Source organism: Triticum urartu, chromosome 5A, assembly GCF_056163025.1.
Source record: "Triticum urartu cultivar PI428250 chromosome 5A, HENAU_Tu73, whole genome shotgun sequence".
Lineage (NCBI taxonomy): Eukaryota > Viridiplantae > Streptophyta > Magnoliopsida > Poales > Poaceae > Triticum > Triticum urartu.
Genome location: NC_141877.1, coordinates 572,313,782 through 572,331,059, shown reverse-complemented (window position 1 = coordinate 572,331,059; position 17,278 = coordinate 572,313,782). Strand labels below are relative to the sequence as shown.

Genomic DNA, 17,278 nt, shown 5'->3' with positions numbered 1-17,278 from the left:
ATGATGAAGTTGTCCTACGGACTAAAACCCTCCGGTTTATATAGACACCGGAGAGGGTTAGGGTTACACAAAGTCGGTTACAATGGTACGAGATCTTGAATATCCGCATCGCCAAGCTTGCCTTCCACGCCAAGGAAAGTCCCATCCGGACACGGGACGAAGTCTTCAATCTTGTATCTTCATAGTCCTGGAGTCCGGCTAAAGGTATAGTCCGGCTACCCGAACACCCCCTAATCCAGGACTCCCTCAGTAGCCCCTAAACCATGCTTCAATGACGATGAGTCCGGCGCGTAGATTGTCTTCGGCATTGCAAGGTGGGTTCCTCCTCCAAATTCTTCATAAAAGTTTGTAAACACCAAGAATAGTGTCCGGCTCTGCAAAATAAGTTTCCATGTATTTCCACAGAGAGAATAATATCAACACAAATCTAATCTGCTGACGTATTCCGCAGCGCGACATCACACTACGGCCAAGCCTTTATTCGAATCATTTTCACTTTTCCACCTCAGTGTGTTTTGCTAGGCGGTTTCCTTGGCACGTCTTGTCAAAGCAGAGATCGTGTCCCCTTTATTTACGGGATTCTCATCAATACAGACGTGGGTAACCCAATCGTGCCCGTTAGCATGTCTTCTCGATTAAAGGCGAGTCCCAAACGGTTACGGGGAGGGCTCCTGGTATTCAACCTCTTATAAAGAGACCAAGGCCTTACTCCTTTTCTCCAATCTCAAAACAAGTTCGCCCGTCGCCTCGAGTTCCAACACCCTAGGCTCTAGATTCCAGGCGCTTCGGACCTTCGACAATGTCCGGTCCCGACCTTCAAGACCGATGGATGCCCTCCTCCGTCACGGAGGAGGACGTGCTAAAGTTGAGGGAGGCTAAGTTCTTGACCGCCGAAATTTTGCATAGGTTGCCTGCTCAAAGGCAGGCTATTCCCAGTCCCAGCCCGGTGAGAGCGTAGTGTTCATGTCTCACTTCCTTCGGGGGTTAGGCTTCCCGATGGATCCCTTCGTGAGGGGGCTGATGTTCTATTATGGGCTGGAATTTCATGATTTAGCTTCGGAGTCCATCCTCCACATTTCCTCATTCATTGTTGTGTGCGAAGCGTTCCTCCGTGTTACTCCTCACTTCGGATTATGGCTCAAGACTTTTGGAGTGGAGCCGAAGATGATCGAGGGACGGCACGCAGAGTGCGGAGGCGCTGTCATAAGTAAGGATACTGATGCTCCATGGCCCGAGGGCTCCTTTCAACAGGAGCTCGGCTTGTGGCAACGAGAGTGGTTCTATATCACCGCTCCCAGGAGCGCCAAGTGGGTGGCGCCTCCTGCCTTTCGCTCGGGTCCCCCACCACGGCTAGTGTCATGGGTCAACAAAGGATTAGATTGGGGGTTATCCAAAGACGTGCCCTTGTTGCAGGGCCGCATTAGGGATCTCTTAGAAAGAGACCTCAACCTGCTCAAGGTGACGCAGGTCATGCTGATTCGCCGAACACTGCCCGGCAAACGTTGCTCCCTTCGTTTGTGGGAGTTTAATCCGGAGGGACCACGAGCTCTCCAGCATTTTATGGGTGCAACACCCGTGGAGATGTATAAAGTGTTCTTCGGATCACAAGCAATGTGTCCGGATTTGACCGAGGATGCAGGTTTAAGCTACAATCGCCCGGATACTCAAGTAAGTAACCTTGTGCCCGGACTCGCTATCCATAAAATTGTCATAATTTCACCCCTAAAAGAGCTGTCCTTTTAAACAGGAGTGGATAGTGAAGGCAAAGCTGATCAGGTGTCTGGCTCCCCTTCCTGAGACCAGGCCGGATCCCGTGCTAGTCAGGATGTTGAAGATCGTGCCTTTGGAGGGAAGTGAGGGGGAGGACAAGGAAACTATGGCCTCCTCAAAGGAGGCTGCTCCGAAGGGAAGAACCGACAATTCCTCTCCTAAGGGGAAGAAGAGGGCCGCCTCTGACGACCCGGAGACCATGGCCTCAAAGCGGGGGAAAAAGTCCTCGTCAGAGGGTTCGACGCCGAGGAGATCCTCGGCCGAACTACGCCCTCAAAGGGATCAGCCCTCCAGCGAGCCGTAAGTAGAGAAAGATTTTCCTTTAGAGGGATGAGAGAAATCCTTGCTTTTTATCTGAGAAGATTAAACGAAATTTTACTTTGTAGCTCGGACCTCAGCCCTTCTCAGCAGAGTTCGTCTTCGGGGGATCTTCTTCCGGAGATGATGGAGAGTGGAACGCCTCCCCCTGCCGTACCGCCTGGCGAGGCGGGCGACCCTGAGGTGTCGTCGCGGAGGGTTTCTCCAAATCCGGCAGGGGTGGAAGGTAGCCATATGTCCCCCCAAGGTTCTCGGGGTCCGGCCTTCGATGGAGGTCATAGGACGAGTCCGGCGCCGTCCGATGCGCGGTCGGAGGAGCTGATGATTCTGCTGGGGCGAGCTTCTATCTCAGAGGAGCACCGTGCATTGATGGGTACGGTGATTGGAAGGATTTCGTCCGCGGAAAGCGGATTGCATGAGGCCGTCAAAAGTTTGCTGACGGGTTTTGAGGTACGTTTGATAATGTACTTCTTTGTCAGTTGTGCATAAACAAGATGCGCCCTGTGTAGATAGTAGCCCCTGAGACTCTGTGCGTTGTCAAAATTGACGGCGCGCAGAGGATCATAATCCCAGGTCAAAAATGTTTCCTTTGTATACAGGTGGCGAAGTGTCCGGAATCGAGCCGAACTGATGATTTTGCCGAACTAAAGCGGCAACTTGACGTGGCAGATGCCGACATCGCGCTCGTCAACGAGCGGCTTGATGAGGCTCAAGGTATGCAATTCCTCGGGCGGCATCTGGTAAGAGGAGCTTTATGCCAGTATCTTACAATGTGTGTGCTTGACGCAGATGGTGCGGCCGCTGTGGAGAGTCTTCGGGCGGAACTTGCCCGAGCTAAGGAACAAGCCAGGAAAAGTGATGCGGCTGTCGAGAAGGCCCTTGAAGAGCTGAGAGCCGAACATGCTGCTCACTGCCGAAGCAAGAAGGAGATGGCCGTGATGGCCGTGAAGTTAAAAAGTGCTGCTGACCGTTGCAAGTTTCTTGAGAAAGAAGACCGGGCGAGACAGACGGACTTAGAGAAGGCCGTTGCTGATGCCAAGGACGCTCGCTCTGCGATGAGAGCTGCGAAGGAGGAGCTGCGTCAGGCCGGACAGATTGCGGCTGGAAAGCCCTTTATGCTGCGGAGGAAGTTTTGCGATCCGAAGTTTGCTCCGTTGGACCGGATGTGGAGTGCGGAGGACACCTATCTGGATTTGGCAGCGAGTGCTGCTGATGCGACCGAATACTTTTGAGATCAAGAAGATCGCGGAGTGGAAAGGCTTTTCTAGTCGCAGTTCCAGAATCCAGAGCGTCCACTAGCAGTGGACGATCGTCTGGCTCAATGGGCCGAACTGAATAGATTGTCCGGACTCGCCATGAAGTACGTCCTGGGTCATCTGTGGCCGGGGAGATCGGAGCCGAAGAGTTATTTCAGCTTGGTGCAGCAATTCCTTGACACGGTGCCACGTATCAATGCGATGAAGAGGTCAGCATGCATGGAGGGCGCACGGATGGCTCTTGCCCGTGTCAAGACATACTGGGCAGAGATGGAGACCACTGTTGTTGCATCCCGAGATTCGGACAAAAGCCGAGTACCCTCCGAGCACTATTTTCATGAAGTCCTTGAAGGCGCTCGTGTAATAGAGACGCAGTGCTCGAAGGATGCTATGTTCTGATAGCATATGTAATTATAAAGCAATATTTTGATGAATTTTAGTAGCCTTTTATACTTTTGCCTTCAAGTATTTGGAACACCTCCCATGCGGCCGTTTTTAAGATATATATACAAAATCTAAAAGATTGCAGTCATTGGCTTCAGCCCCCACGCACATAGTGCGGGGGTGCTCGCAGAAGGCGCATTTTCACACTTAATCCAACGTCTTGGTCCTACAAAGGAGGTGATAGCGTAGCGAGCTAGGCAACCAGACTATAATGCTTTAACACTTTCACTTAGCCATAGGAGCTTGACAAGGGGACTATTTAGGTAGCCCCTGGTGGCGACTGCGCTCGCCCGAATTCGGGGCGCGTATGTGCCTGGCCGGGAAACGGCCCTTCGTTAATGCGGAGGAATCCTACAGATTTCGGAGAGTCATCGAGTGGTTGACCAGTCTCACGCCATATCATGACAGTCGGTTTTCGGCTTTCTCTACTGAGGTGCTTGCCTGGCCGAACCAGGGCACAATCGCAGTAGTTCTCCTGGTGCCGCCTTAGCCGATAGAGCGGAACGTAAGGCGGCCAAACACAGGAGCCGGGCAACCCAACATTTGACCAAAATCATGACTCGGAGCTGATGCATATAAGGCCAAACTCGCGACGCCGAACATCCCTAAGGTATTCGGTCTTTATGAGAGCGGGCGAGGTAACGCTCTGAGGTATAAGCCCCTAGTGTCCAGGTACGCGCAAGAATTCTGACGTGGCCACATGCCAAGACACCAGCCTCCTCCTTGGTCATAGAACCAGGGGATGTGTATCAACAAGAGACAGTAAAAAAGGTTTATGCATGGTCTTAATCTGGAAAGAATCCTTGGAACGGGTCCCTACTGCACGTCTGCGCCTGTGTCTCCGTTGTGCCGTATCCTGGACGGGCGCAGCACGACGTTCATCTGTAAAAAGAGAGCAACTAAGTTGAAAAAGGGGCGTGCCGAACAAAAGTTATATGAAATAAACAAAGTGTAAAGTAAAATATGAAAAATTGAGCTTTATTGTCTCTTATTTTATACGTGTGAAGCCCCTAGTGCAGGGGGATATGGCCACTAAGTCTTTATCAATGATACTTTTGTGCCGGACTCGTCTATCCATGTCCGTGGTCTTAATGAGCTGTTCCGATGTTCTGGCTGGTGAAGCCAGTGTATTGTGGGGCTGTTAAAGCGGCCGCACAATCCTCCGCTTAGGGGAGGTGTTCTCACTGCTTCCCCTTTAAGGAGATGATGCCGCGTGGACCGGGCATCTTAAGCGTAAGAGATGCATAATGCGGTATTGCGTTAAAGCGGGCGAAAGCTTCGCGTCCCAGTAGTGCTTGATAGCGACTTGAGAATGGGACGATGTGGAAAGTCAGCTTTTCACGACGGAAGTTATCGACAGAGCCGAAAATAACCTCGAGCCGGAGAAAACCCATGCAATGGGTGTCCGGACCTGGCGTTACTCCTTGAAAGGAGGTTTTGCTGTGGCGAATTCTTTTTGGGTCGATCCCCATGTGGCGGATTGAGTCCTGATATATTAGGTTGAGTCCGCTGCCACCGTCCATAAGGACATTTGAAAACTGGAGTCCGCCAATTATTGGATCGAGTACCAGGGCAGTCCAACCTGGGTTCCTGACACTTCTAGAATAATCCAGATGATCAAAGATGATTGGTTTTGACAACCAGTGGCGGGATTCCTTTGGGATAGGCCGTGGGGCGCGTACCTTTATGGGCGCCGCACATTTTGTTATGTGGAGTAAGTTTACTGTTTTTACTTCTTGTGGGAAATTCTTTTGTTTCCTGGTACTCTGCTTTTGGGGTTCGTCCTCGTCTTCACTTGGTGTGTCGAGCCCCTTGTGTTCGGCGTTGAGTCTGCCGGATTGTTTAAAAACCCAACAATCTCTGCGGGTATGGTTAGCAGGCTTTCCGGGAGTGCTGTGTATTTGACATATCCTATCCAAGATTTTGTTTAGGTTGGATAGGTCGTCTCTGTTATCTTGGAGGGGCGGCTTTTTCTGATTCTGTCGTGAGCTTTTGAATCCGGCGTTGACTGCCGTGCTCTTCGGACTTTTTTCCTTAGTCCGGCGACGGTCCTTATTGCGTCGCGGTTTTCTGTTTCCATCCCTAGTTTCAGATGTACTTGGGTCACTGGTGCTGCATCTTGCCAACCAGCTGTCTTCTCCTGCGCAAAAGCGGGTCATGAGGCTTGTTAGTGCAGCCATTGTTCTTGGCTTTTCTTGGCCGAGGTGTCTGGCGAGCCATTCGTCTCAGACATTATGCCTGAAAGCCGCTAAGGCTTCAGCGTCCGGACAGTCGACTATCTGATTCTTTTTAGTAAGAAATCTATTCCAGAATTGCCGAGCTGACTCTCCGGGCTGTTGAGTTATGTGACTAAGACCGTCTGCATCCGGAGGGCGGACATAGGTCCCTTGAAAATTTGCTCGGAAAGCGTCCTCGAGCTCTTCCCAACTTCCGATTGTGTTTTCAGGAAGGCTTTTGAGCCAATGCCGGGCTGGCCCTTTAAGCTTGAGGGGTAAATATTTTATGGCGTGGAGGTCATCTCCTCTAGCCATATGTATGTGGAGGATATAATCCTCGATCCAGACTCCAGGGTCTGTTGTTCCATCATATGCCTCTATGTTTACGGGTTTGAATCCCGCTGGAAATTCATAATCCAGGACCTCATCGGTGAAACATAGGGGGTGTGCGGCACCCCTGTATTTGGGTGTGCGGCACCCCTGTATTTGGGTGTGCCGGATTCTGATAATGGCTTTACTGCATTGCTTACGGGAGCTTGCTTTCTTGGCCCGTAAATGGACCTGGCTGGGCCATGATGCGAATCCTTAAGTGGGTCGCATGCCGGCTTAAGTGCGGCGCTGCTTGCCGCTTTATGCTGGCCATGGGGTCGTCTATCCGACCGTGTGGCTCTCTCACCTTTGGAATGAGAGGGCTCTAAGGCCTCCTCGTCGAATTCAGGCAGTAGCTTTCTCTTCGGATAGCTTTTAGTGCGGCGGCTGTCGCCGTATTTGTCTGTGGTATTGATTACTTTACTCCATCTGATCCTGAGTGCATCTTCCGCAGTTTTTAGCTTCCGCTTCTGGTTTTTCAGGCTGCGTGCGGTTGCAACGAGCCGTTTGTGGAGGTTCTTCTGCTTCGTGGGCTTGTCCGGCGTAGGGTCGTCCGGAATGCCATTTTCGCCGAGGGAGGGATGTTCGGTTTCTCTATCCGGGTTGTCCTGTTGGGACGGTTGCTTTAAGGCATGCTCGTCGTCTACCGGCTCATCCTGCTCTATGGCTGGGTCTTTATCGAGGCGGGGCTTGGGTCGGCGTTTACGCCGACGCTTTGATTGCTTTTCGAGAGATCGATCCCTCTTTCCATCCCCGTTTTCCTCGTTGTTGCTTCCTTTAGGGGTATCCACCATGTACACATCGTGAGATGAGGTGGCTGTCCAATGCCCTATAGGCGTTGGTTCTTGGTTGTCTCCTGCATCGTCGTCCATACCGTCGATGTCTTCGGAGTCAAAGTCGAGCATGTCGGTTAAGTCGTCGACAGTGGCTACGAAGTGGGTGGTGGGTGGGTTTTGAATTTCTTCATCATCCGAATCCCATCCTTGCTGACCATAGTCCGGCCAGGGCTCTCCTGATAAAGAGAGAGACTTTAGCGAATTCAGGATGTTGCCGAAGGGCGAGTGCTGAAAGATGTCTGCGGCGGTGAACTCCATTATCGGCGCCCAATCGGATTCGATCGGCAGGGGCGCGGGGGGCTCGGAGTTTGGAAAGGAATCCGGCTCCTCGGAGTCACGGGCCATGCAGAGTGCGGGGCTGGAGTTCGGCTCGATCGCCTCTGAGATCGCAGCCCCTGAGGCAGCGTCCAACCGCTGATCCTCGATCGGTGCAGTAGGCTCCGAATCAATGGTCGGAACCGATGCGTGTGCGGCCTCCAAGGCGCTGTTCGGCGGCAGAGCTATATCATGCCCATCGAGACAGTACGGCGTGCTTGGCTGTGGCTCGAATCCGTCGAAGATCAAGTCCCCGCGGATGTCAGCCGTGTAGTTTAGGCTTCCAAACCTGACTCGATGGCCAGGGGCGTAGCTTTCGATCTGCTCAAGGTGGCCAAGCGACTTGGCCCGTAGTGCGAAGCCGCCGAAGACGAAGATCTGTCCCGGGAGAAAAGTCTCACCCTGGACTGCATCGTTGTTGATGATCGAAGGAGCCATCGGGCCTAAAAGCGACGACACAGAGGAACTCTCAATGAAAGCACCAATGTCGGTGTCAAAACCGGTGGATCTCGGGTAGGGGGTCCCGAACTGTGCGTCTAGGCCGGATGGTAACAGGAGGAAAGGAACACGATGTTTTACCCAGGTTCGGGCCCTCTTGATGGAGGTAAAACCCTACGTCCTGCTTGATTAATATTGATGATATGGGTAGTACAAGAGTAGATCTACCACGAGATCAAGGAGGCTAAACCCTAAAAGCTAGCCTATGGTATGATTGTTGTATGATGAAGTTGTCCTACGAACTAAAACCCTCCGGTTTATATAGACACCGGAGAGGGTTAGGGTTACACAAAGTCGGTTACAATGGTAGGAGATCTTGAATATCCGCATCGCCAAGCTTGCCTTCCACGCCAAGGAAAGTCCCATCCGGACACGGGACGAAGTCTTCAATCTTGTATCTTCATAGTCCTGGAGTCCGGCTGAAGGTATAGTCCGGCTACCCGAACACCCCCTAATCCAGGACTCCCTCAATGCTATTTTATATTATTTTTGGGACTAACCTATTAACCTAGAGCCCAGTGCTAGTTTCTGTTTTTCCTTGTTTTTGACTTCTACAGAAAAGGAATATCAAACAGAGTCCAAATGGAATAAAACTTTACGGTGATTTTTCTTGGACCAGAAGAAACCCACGAGACTTGGAAAGGAGGCCAGAAGACCCACGAGGCAGCCACAAGCCATGGGGACACGCCCCCCTGGGGTGCGCCCCTGGCTTGTGGGCCCCTCGTGGACCGTCTTGACCTAATATCTGCACTATAAATCCTCAAATATCCCCCTATACCAGAGGGCACACCAAAAATACTTTTTCGCCGCCGCAAGCTTCTGTTCCCGTGAGATCCCATCTTGGGGCCTCTTCTGGCACTCCGCCGGAGGGGGATCTGATCATGGAGGGCCTCTACATCAACCTCGCCACCCTTTCGATGAAGCGTGAGTAGTTTACCATGGACCTAAGGGTCCATAGCTAGTAGCTAGATGGCTTCTTCTGAGATCCGATGAATTGTGGATTTATGATCAGATTATCTATGAATATTATTTGAGTATTCTCTGAAATCTTTTATGCATGATTAGTATATCTTTGTATTTCTCTTAGAACTATCGGTTCGGTTTGGCCAACTAGATTGGTTTTTCATGCAATGGGAGAGGTGCTTAGTTTTGTGTTCAATCTTGTGGTGTCCTCACCCAGTGACAGAAGGGGTAGCGAGGCATGTATTGTATTGCTGCCATCAAGGATAAAAATATGGAGTTTATATCATATTGCTTGAGTTTATCCCTCTACATCAAGTCATCTTGCTTAAGGCATTACTCCGTTCTTACGAACTTAATACTCTAGATGCATGCTGGATAGAGGTCGATGTGTGGGGTAATAGTAGTAGATCCAGGCAGGAGTCGGTCTACTTGTCACAGACGTGATGCCTATATTCATGATCATTGCCTTAGATATCATCATAATTATGCGTTTTTCTATCAATTGCTCAACAAAAATTTGTTTACCCACCATATGTTTTCTTCAAGAGAGAAGCCTCTAGTGAAACCTATGGCCCCGAGTCTATTTTCCATCATATATTTTTAGATCTATAAACCAAAAAACCCAAAAAATACCTTGCTGCAATTTATTTATATTTACTTTAGTTTGATCTTTTATTTATCTTTTATACCTATTTTTATTAGATCTCACTCTTGTTTGTGACCGTGAAGGGATTGACAACCCCCTTTTCGCGTTGTGTGCAAGTGTTTGTTAGTTTGTGCAGGTGCATATATTGGAGACTTTCTTGTGCCTCCTACTGCATTGATACCTTGGTTCTTAACCGAGGGAAATACTTATCTCTACTTTGCTGCATCACCCTTTCCTCTTGAAGGGAAAAATCAACGCAAGCTCAAGAAGTAGCGGGAAGAATTTCTCGCGCCGTTGCCAGGGAGGTTCTACATCAAGCCTACCAAGTACCCATCATAAACTCTCATCTATTGCACTTACATTATGTGCCATTTGCCTCTCATTTTCCTCTCCCCCACCCTAAAATGTTTTCAGAAAAACATCAAAATATTTGCCTTCTTTTTGTTTGCCTTTATGTCTTACTTGGTTTGTTTGCTCGTTCGCTTGGTATAATTGTGTGTTTATTGAAAATCAAGAAGCAAAAAGTTTATGGATCCTCATCCGCTTGCTAATCTTTTTAAAGGATCCAATTATGCCGAACCAAATTCTAGTGAGTTGAGTGCACTAGATTATCTTTATGAAATTTTGCTTGAAATTCGTGAATCTGAAAATTGTGATGAAGTGCTAAATGAAGAAATTTAGGAAGTGATTCATGATAGCTCCTTGAATGAAAATCATGATTGCAATGATGTTATTATCAATTCTATTAATGTCAATTGTGCTAATAATATGAAAAAACCCAAGCTTGAGGATGCTAGTTTTGCTTGTCTTTATAAATATTTTCCCTATAAAATGCCCATGCATAGGAAGTATGTTAGACGTAAGATTGTTTTTCACATGCCTCATGATGAATATGATATTGGTAATGATGTTTGCAATAATATTGAAAGTGGGTTTGGAAGAGTGTCAACTCTAGGTAATAATATTCCAACTACTTTGGAGTATGATCAATCTTATGAAATTTTTGATAAAAGTGGGCTTGGAAATGTCATGACTTTATTTGATGATAATCCCACTATTTTGGAAGAGTGACAACTTTGCTCGCATGTGGATTATGTACAGAATATGTTATGTGATAGCTATATTCCTGAATTTGAATATGATCCCACATGTAATTATTATGAGACAGGGAAATATGGTTGTAGAAATTTTCATGTTACTAAATTACCTCTTGTTATGTTGAGATTGCTACTGTTTCTTTCTTCTTCATTGCATATGCTAGTTTTTGCTTGTCTTTATAAATATTTTCCTTATAAAATGCCTATGCATAGGAAGTATGTTAGACATAAGATTTTTTTTCACATGCTACATGATTATCTCTTTGTGTCGCAATTACTATCCTTTATGTGAGCATCATCGATATCTCAATGCCTAGCTAAAAGGCTATAAAGAAAAACGCTTGTTGGGAGACAACCCAAGAATTTCCTTTTCTTTTTTTATGAGAATACACATTATTACCTCTGTATCAATTGTGTTTTTTTGTTTTCATTAGTGTTTGAGCCAAGTAAGACCTTTGGGATGGTCTATGGTGATAGTTGATTTGATCTTGCTGGAAAACAGAAACTTTTGCGGTCATTGCCAGAAATTCAAAAAATCACAGAAATGTGATTTTGATCTGAATTTTTTACAAAAGATTGATCTACAAATTTCCTAGATTTTCCTAAGTTTTCCAAATATTTGGAGTTATAAAAGTATACGAAATTTGCAGATTACTACAGACTGTTCTGTTTTTGACAAATTCTGTTTTCTATGTGTTGTTTGTTTATTTTGATGAATCTATGGGTAGTATTGGGGGGGGGTATGAACCATGGATAAGTTGGAATACATTATATATTACACCAATATAAATTTAGAATGAGTTCACAACAGTACCCAAAGTGGTGATTTATTTTATTATACTAACGGATCTTACGAGTTTTCTGTTGAGTTTTGTGTTGTGAAGTTTTCAAGTTTTGGGTAAAGATTTGATAGACTATGGACTAAGGAGTGGAAAGAGCCTAAGATTGGAGATGCCCAAGGCACCACAAGGTAATATTCAAGGACAACCAAGAGCCTAAGCTTGGGGATGCCCCGGATGGCATCCCCTCTTTTGTCTTTAATCCATCGGTAAATTTACTTGAGGCTACATTTTTATTCACCACATGATATGTGTTTTGCTTGGAGCGTCTTGTATGATATGAGTCTTTGCTTTTAGTTTGCCCCAATCATCCTTGCTTTACACACCTTTTGAGAGGGACACGTTTAATCGTGAATTTATTAGAATACTCCATGTGCTTCACTTATCTCTTTTGAGCTAGGCAGTTTGCTCTAGTGCTTCACTTATATCTTTTTAGAGCACGGTGGTGGTTTTATGTTATAGAATTTGTTGAAATATCATACTACACTTATATTATTTTGAGAGTCTTAAACAGCATGGTAATTTACTTAGGTTATGAATTTATTCCTAATATGATGGGCATCCAAGGGGGATATAATAAAAACTTCCATACAAGAGCATTGAATAATATGAGAAGTTTGATTCCTTGCATTTGTTTTGAGATATAAAGATGGTGATATTAGAGTCATGCTAGTGAGTAATTTTGTATTGGTAGAAATACTTGTGTTAAAGTTTGTGATTCCCGTAGCATGCACGTATGGTGAACCGTTATGTGATGAAGTCGGAGCATGATTTTTTTATTGTCTTCCTTATGACTGGCGGTCGGGGATGAGCGATGGTCTTTTCTGAAGGAAATATGTCGTAGAGGCAATAATAAAGTTGTTATTTTATATTTCCTTATTCAAGATAAATGTTTATTATTCATGTTGAAATTGTATTGACCGGAAACCATGATACATGTGTGAATACATAGACAAAACACGGTGTCCCTAGTGAGCCTCTACTTGACTAGCTTGTTGATCAAACATGGTTAAGGTTTCCCAACCATGGACATGAGTTGTCATTTGATAATGGGACCACATCATTAGGAGAATGATGTGATGGACATGACCCATCCGTTAGCTTAGCATATTGACCATTCAGTTTTCTATTGCTTTCTTCATGCCAAATACATATTCCTTCGACTATGAGATTATGCAACTCCCGGATACCGGAGGAATACCTTGTGTGCTATAAAATGTCACAACGTAACTGGGTGATTATAAAGATGCTCTACAGGTATCTCCAAAGGTGTTTGTTGGGTTGGCATAGATCGAGATTTTTGTCACTCTGAGTATCAGAGAGGTATCTCTGGGCCCTCTCGGTAATGCACATCATAAGAAGCATTGCAATCAAAGTGACTAATGAGTTAGTTACATGATGTTGTATTACAAAACGAGTAAAGAGACTTGCCGGTAACGATATTGAACTAGGTATGTGGATACCGACGATCGAATCTCGGGCAAGTAACATACCAATGGACAAAGGGAATAACGTATGTTGTCATAACAGTTCGACTGATAAAGATCTTCATAGAATATGTGGGAGCCAATATGAGCATCTAGGTTCCTCTATTGGTTATTGACCGGAGAGGTGTCTCGGTCACGTCTACATAGTTCTCGATCCAGTAGGGTCCGCACGCTTAACGTTCGATGACGATTTATTATTATATGATTAATGTGTTTTGGTGACTTAATGTTGTTTGGAGTCCTGGATGAGATCACGTACATGACGAGGAGTCTCTAAATGGTCGAGAGGTAAAGATTGATATATAGGATGATAGTATTCGGACACCGGAAGTGTTCCGGATTGTATCAGGTATTTATCAGAGTGCCAGGGGGGTACCGGAACCCCCGAGGGAAAGATATGGGTCATATGGGCCATGAGAGGGGGCACACCAGCCCACAAGGGGTGGCACGCCCCCCTATGGAAGCTGGCCGAATTGGAAAAGGAAGGGGGGGTAGGCCCCCCTTCCTTTCTCTCTTCTCCCTTCCCTTTTCCCCCTCCGATAAAAAGGAAAGGGGGGAGGCCGAATTGGGAGGACCCCAAGTAGGACTCCTTCTACTTGGGGCACCCGCTTGGCTGCCTCTCCTCCCCTCCAACCTATATATATATATATATATATATATATATATATATATATACTAGTAGAATGCCCGTGCGTTGCTACGGGCTACGGCGCATGAAGAAATCAAACAAATGGTTAAGGTCGTCTTGAAGGTCAAAACTCATTGCTCAGACGTCCGGACGTGTTCGAACGTCCGGACATCAAATGGGCACTCGTCGGGGTGATTACCTTCTCGCTGTTGGTGCCGACCGCTCGAGGTCGCCACCACCACTCACCACTCACCACTCGTAGTCTCCGCCAGCTCCCTATCGCCTCTTGCGCAACGTGCGCGCGCTGGTCGACGACTGCCCCTCCCGCTCATTGTCCTTGGACTGGTCAAATAAGGTGTGCCTACAACTAATGGCAAAGTGCAGTTATGCAGGAGATCCTTATACAATAGCTAATTATTCAAAGCTTCAATAAGGCATTTGATCTTTCAGTAATTTTTGTGCTCTAATCTCTAGTTGTGGATATGCTCTATTGCTACGATGAAAGCAGGATCCATGTATATCAGTTAGAACTTGTTGTTATTCCATATGAACAGATGAAATGTTGTGAGTTGGAATCATTTTCTTCTATCATTTGGTACAAATCAGCTGGTTAATCTTAGAAAAAGATCAACCGCATGTACAGCCGTCCGATACAGCCGTGCGTGACCCTTTGATTATCTCCATCTTCCCATCCTACTCACGCAACGGGCAACACCCCGTACCCTTCCTCTCACATCACACACTCTTCCACTCGGCCCACAGAAGCAAACCATCCAGCACGTCCGCCACCATTCTAGCCCAAAAATACGCCTTCAAACAAGCCTTCACAGAACAGCGGACGGGCACCTGCCATCGAAGCATGCATCATCAACTGTCGTCGAAGCACACCTTGTTGCCGTGGCTAGTCGAAGCATCACCGTGAAAGCATGCCTCACAGCATCGCGGTTGTTGTCAACGATGCCGTTGTCGTAACACGTCTCATTGTCGTGTTCGTTGAAGCACATGCCACAGCATTGCAGTGTCTGTCAATGCCATCGAAGCACGCCTTGTCATCATGGCCGTCAAAGCGTCGGTGCGGCCGTTGAAGCATGCAACGCAACATTGCTACACACGTCAATGTCGTTGAATCATGTGGAGGTGAGATGAGTACCTGCGCGGCGGAGCGTCCCGTCGATTCTCTAAGACATGGATGCGCATGTCTCCACTCCCCGTCACAGCCTCGGCTTCGCCGCTGCAGAATCTTACAGCCGCGAAGATTGTCGCGTCAGGCTGTGCCGCCAGATCTAGGAAGCTGTAGGATTTTTTTACTCGCGAGAGAAATGTGTGATGTAACCGAGCGTCTAGGTGAGACCTTTTTGCCAGCAAGGAGGACGGTGGCGGGAGACAAACCAAGCACCGCACGATCACAACCGATCGGATGGCTCGTGAGGCAGATGACGCAAAAAAATAAACGAAGCATGCTTCCATGAGTGAATCATAATAAACAAGATATCTCATGTTCTTTCAAAGGAAACCAATATGATCATGGGTTCATGGTCAAGTCTCGGATTCCAATAGACCAAACAATAGTAAAGTCCAGACTGTTTATCTTCGGTTACCAAATCATTTTTCCCTGCTAGAATCTCAAACTTTGGAACTCTAAGTTCATTTGAAATCACCTCAATTTTAGTGGTGAAACAGCAAGGAAGTAATCTTCAATACTACTAATTGTAAAGCAAAAGAAGCCAATTCCAGTTATTGTTACCAATATAGAGTAAGAATATTGCTCGAGGGCACACACCTTGCAGTGGGTTGGCTGCCTACAACAAGGGATACATCCATGTGAAACTGATAAAACTGGAAAACTGCTGATCTATTTATTTTGAACCGGTCATTTAGCAGCATCGGTAAATGTTATCTTGTTTTGGACATTTTGAACTCTAACAGTAGTGACACAAGAAACAATTGTGGAAGATAAACCAATTGCGGACAAGACTTACTTGATATGCATCATGCATACCTTCTTTAGTAGCAAGTTCAGCGTAAGGTTTGAGAGAATGATAGTAAATTTTTGTTCTATTTTCATTGAGTTTGAGCATGCTTTCAGATTGCATCGGACAAACACCAGCATCTTCCTCCTGCTTCCCCATCTCTATTTGCCACCTTGCACATGCTTAGTTTTATTTTTCCTAGGTGCACACTTAACCTTGGCAAGATGAAAAACATATTTAATATCAAACTGGTTTCGCTTTATTTTGAGCAGAAGGGAAATAATGGACACAATGTTCTAAAGTATTGGTGTTGGTCACTATTATACAACATCTATACAAATGTTCCAAAATAATACTTTTGCTTGCAGCAATTGATTTTTCTTCTGCACTTTGCAGTCACAACTAATTCTGGATATATTAACAATGCAAACTTGATAAATGAGTACAATAGGTTTATAGGGAGGGTAACTAACAAAAACAAATGTACTCTACACTACAAAAATATCTGTTCTCATGAAGAAATATGTCGGTTGCGTTAATTACCAAATGCGGAAAATAGTTCATTCATACATCAGAAGCAATGCAACTGAAATTGGAGCACAAAGCACTACCAAACACTCATAGGAGGCAATTACTTTGCAAATAACTGTCAGTGCTCCCAGTTCAGTTAAAAGAGCATAAGATCCTACTCAAAAAACTTTTTGATTCAGAAGCTCATAGACTATTTGTTGTTCTACATTTACTGAAATAAAGAGAATTAATTAGCTAATGATAATGATGCAAACAAAAGAGCTAGCCTATTACCTGGGTGCTCCTTGGAGAACATGCCCGAACAGCTCGGACATCCTTATATGCTCCTCACATATGGGTTGGATACGGGGGATTTGTGGACTGACTGGACATGCCCAGACAAAGTAGGGATTGTGATTGGGTGGCCTTTTTTCTTCTCTTTTCTGTCCAGGACAATGACAAATGGGATGTTTGAGGGGTCCGATTGTAGATGCTCTTAATTTCCGAAATAGAAAACAAATATAAGTTTCAGTGGCAAATGAATATTTTTCTACAATTGGTATATATATAACTATACTATTGTGTATAAAGAGAACTGCCAGGTAACATGCCATATATTATATTAGTCTAATGTGTGATGGCTGCTCAATCTATTTTCTGGTATCCAACATTGCAAATCATTTGGAGATCCAAAGGAGACAGATTCAACATCATATGTATTCAAAGTAACAATCAAAGATTATATGTGGTATTTAGGATATGGGTCAAGAACTTTACGTGCAACCTGAGATCAAAACTTATCAACAGAGATAAAAAAACACCAATAGAGATTGCCATTTTTGGGAGGTTAGTTCCATCAAGCTTAATACGACATCATGTAGAATTTGGCAAAAGCTTTCTATTATTATAACTACATGTTAATCAAACATAATTAGGCTAAACCAATTCTGTGTATGAACATCAATAATAGACCATACCCGTAGTGAGTATGCATTAACCAAAGCATAGGCTTCTAGGAGACTGACCTACAATCAAGAAGAGAAAATAGATATTATCCAACATCAGAGATCATCCCCACCACACCGATGAGACTTATGGCCGTGTACTGATTGCCCA

The 17,278-nt window shown here is 45.9% G+C and overlaps 1 long non-coding RNA gene across 1 annotated transcript; it reads right to left on the bottom strand.

Annotated features, from left to right (window-relative positions):
* Window positions 1–15,515: 15,515 nt before the first annotated feature.
* LOC147972969 (uncharacterized) lies at window positions 15,516–16,616 on the bottom strand. The gene is made up of 2 exons (XR_015602713.1): window positions 16,457–16,616; window positions 15,516–15,867 (listed from the first exon to the last, which is right to left on the bottom strand). It is a non-coding gene; the product is annotated as an uncharacterized LOC147972969 (long non-coding RNA).
* Window positions 16,617–17,278: the final 662 nt, after the last annotated feature.